At 43.6% G+C, this 3,213-nt stretch overlaps 1 long non-coding RNA gene across 1 annotated transcript; it reads left to right on the top strand.

Moving 5' to 3' along the window:
• Window positions 1-2,625, top strand: LOC113035782 (uncharacterized). The gene is made up of 4 exons (XR_013901207.1): window positions 1-76; window positions 1,244-1,288; window positions 1,700-1,892; window positions 2,276-2,625. It is a non-coding gene; the product is annotated as an uncharacterized LOC113035782 (long non-coding RNA).
• Window positions 2,626-3,213: the final 588 nt, after the last annotated feature.

The following is a 3,213-nucleotide window of genomic DNA, read 5'->3' as shown; positions in this document are numbered from 1 at the left end:
TCCTAAACTACAGTTCAGTGTGGAGGTGGAGGCCTCTGACTAAGGAGTGGAGCAGTCTTCTCTCAGTGGTCAAATTGTAAGTTACGTCCCTGTGCTTTTTCTAGCGTCTAACTACCACTGAGCAGAAGTACCATGAGCTGCTGGCAGTGAGTTAGCCTTAGAGGAGTGAAAGCATTGATTGGAGGAAGCTGAGCAGCTGTTTAATGTGTGGACTAATCATAAAAATCTTTCCCACCTGCAATCAACCAGATGATATCATTCTATACAGGAAATATAATCTTTTTTTCTCCGAGACAATCCTACCATCTTTCTGTGTTGTCAAAGGAGCTTGCAAAGAAAAGCGTCTGGACTTCTTTAAGTTACTTGAAGACGTTTCACCTCTCATCCGAGAAGCTTCTTCAGTTCTAAGGTCAAATGGTGGGGAGTCCCAGATATAAACCTAGTGGGAGTGACCCCCCACAGAGGGACAAAAGGACCCCCTGATGATCCTCTAATCGCCTGAGCCAAGGTGTGAAACTGGGTGTGGGTCCCAATCAGCCAGAGTTTCGGGTGAGCTTATTGTGAAACCTGGCCCCACCTTATCATGCGAATTCCTGAGGTCAGATGGCCCAGGATGTGAGTGGGCTTTAAGGCGTCTGGGGAGGGAACTCAAAACTGGATTATAGATGGCAGAGAGTTGGTGTCGTAAACCACCGCCTCTGTTCAAAGATGGTCGCTTACAGTGGACATAGATGGCTTCTTTCACTCCTCTTTCAAGCCATCTGTCCTCTCTGTCCAAAATGTGAACATTGGCATCCTCGAAAGAGTGTCCTTTATCCTTAAGATGCAGATGGACTGCTGAGTCTTGTCCTGTGGAGGTGGCTCTTCTGTGTTGTGCCATGCGCTTGTGAAGTGGCTCAGGCGATTAGAGGATCATCAGGGGTCCTTTTGTTCCTCTGTGGGGGGAAACTCCCACTAGGTTTATATCTGGGACTCTTCACCATTTGACCTTAGAACTGAAGAAGCTTCTGGGATGAGAGGTGAAACGTCTTCAAGTAACTTAAAGAAGTCCAGACGCTTTTCTTTGCAAGCTCCTTTGACTACGATGACCTGGATGACTGAGAACCTTCACAGACATCTTTCTGTGTTGTTGGTAACCTGGTATTGGAAATAAAAGGATGTTGTTCGTCAAGCACTGCAAAATTAACTAGACCCTGACAATGGCCTCCCTAACCAACCGCATGACCTTCCTCTAAAAACACAGGTAATCCATTGGGCCCACACCACCAAGTTTACCTGCCACCCCGGGGTAAGTCAGACAATCTCTTTTCCAAGATGTTTCTTTTGATAACCCATATTAGATAATGATGTTACAGAACATATGGCTGGATGCTCCATCTGTGCCAGAAATAACAGTAGAGTCCAGTCCCTGCCATGGTTTCTTCAACCTTTACCTGTACCTAATAGAAAAAATATTGCTTCTGAGGGAAAAGACAGTCATTCTCACAATCATCAACATACTCTCTAAGTCAGCTTCTTTTGTCGCTTCAGAAATGCCAACCTCCTGGTTCAGCATGTTTGTTGTATGGTATTGCAGAAGATCTAGTTTCTGATAGAGGAACATAATCATAAAGGAATTTTAGACTCCAGATTCCTTTCTCAAACTGTATTATTGCCTTAAATCCTACTTTTGGAGTTCAGTGACCTCCTCTGCCACCAGACTTTCATCGCTTAAAGCCTACCTGGGCCACGGGTCTCCTCTGTTCCCTTCCCTTGAAGCAGAAATGGTTGAGCCCTCTGAGCAACATGGCCTAAAGCGCTGCTACAGAATATGGAAACAGACCAAGGCTGCCCTGCAGGACACAATCACTGCCTAACAGACCAGAGGACTCCAGCCTGATGCTATTCTCCAGGTCAGAAAGTCTGGTTATCTTCTATAGACATTCCTTTGAAATAAGTTTCCAAGAAATTGGCTCCTAGATACACTGATCTCTATGGAATTGGCCCGATAACCTCCACTTGCTTAGTTCAGGTGTGTCAATGAGAGGGAGGGCATGGGTGGCTTGCTCCTTCATCCCAAATCCCTCGGTCACCTCTGGGGCCCCGACTAGGGTATTGTTCAGTTTCTTCTTCATGGAGTTTGGACCAGTGATGCCTGGGCTCGACCCTGTTCTGTTTTTTACTCCTTGACAGATTTTCATATTATTAGTAATTGTAATCAGGCTCTCTGGCATTTGCTCAATCTCTAGTGAAACCTTTATTTTGTTGTTGCCACATTTCTCTCTTTGTCTCTCAGTTCTTCTCTGAGTCAGCTGAAGCTCTCTCCCAGAAGAAATACTCCACTGAATTCCTGACATACTCTGTTCCTGTGGAAAGAAGAATTATTTTCACTTACCTGAAACTCACCTGCCTCCCCACCGCTCTCTTTACTTCCTACACAAATTACTCCCTGATATTTCTTCCTCTCTCCTCCATCTGTTCTGAAAAGACTCAAATATGAACTCACAGAGCAATATTGGTTTCAACTCTGGCCAAAACCAATCTTTCTCCTCTCTGGCAGAAGTCTGCTTCTGTTCAGTGAACAGACACTCGCCTGAGATTCTCCTAACTCCAGGCTCTGCCCCTGCTGATCTGAATTCCTGTAAAATAAACATTTTAAAAACTAAGCACTGTGGGTCGTGCTTCAGAGTCCTTTGAAAAAAATTATCATTATTGGTTATGACAGTGTCAAATTACAACATAACTGAAAGCTGAATATGAGCAGTTTAGACATTAAAGCCTTGTCTTTTGTTATTCAGCAGCAGCTGCAATGTCTTCTTCTTCTTCTTCTTCTTTTGATCTTTAGCGTAGGAGGGGCTGCAAGATTGGGACGAGTGGGATTGTTTAGGGGTTTTTTGAACATAAAGATAAACATAAGTTCATACTGATTGTTTAGAGCAAACAAAACTTGTAAAAGTAAAGTTATACACAGACAAACAAAACCCACACTTTCAGTAACAACAATCTGAATACTTAGTATCAATCTGTACCACTGAGATCAACATGTGCATCAATGACCTGTGACCCTCTATCCCTTTGGATAATAAGTGCAAAAAAGTGTTTCAATTTAAAGCACCAGCCATATAATAATCAGTCTTTCGGGAAAGGCAGAAACAGCTGAAATCACAACACAGGTATATTATTGGTTGTCATGATGTTCATAAGCAGATGCTTATTGACACATCCAGGTGTCAA

Source organism: Astatotilapia calliptera, chromosome 14 (genome assembly GCF_964374335.1).
Source record: "Astatotilapia calliptera chromosome 14, fAstCal68.1, whole genome shotgun sequence".
Taxonomy (NCBI): Eukaryota; Metazoa; Chordata; class Actinopteri; order Cichliformes; family Cichlidae; genus Astatotilapia; species Astatotilapia calliptera.
Note: the sequence above shows the minus strand (reverse complement) of the source record. Positions and strands in the feature narration are given on the sequence as shown.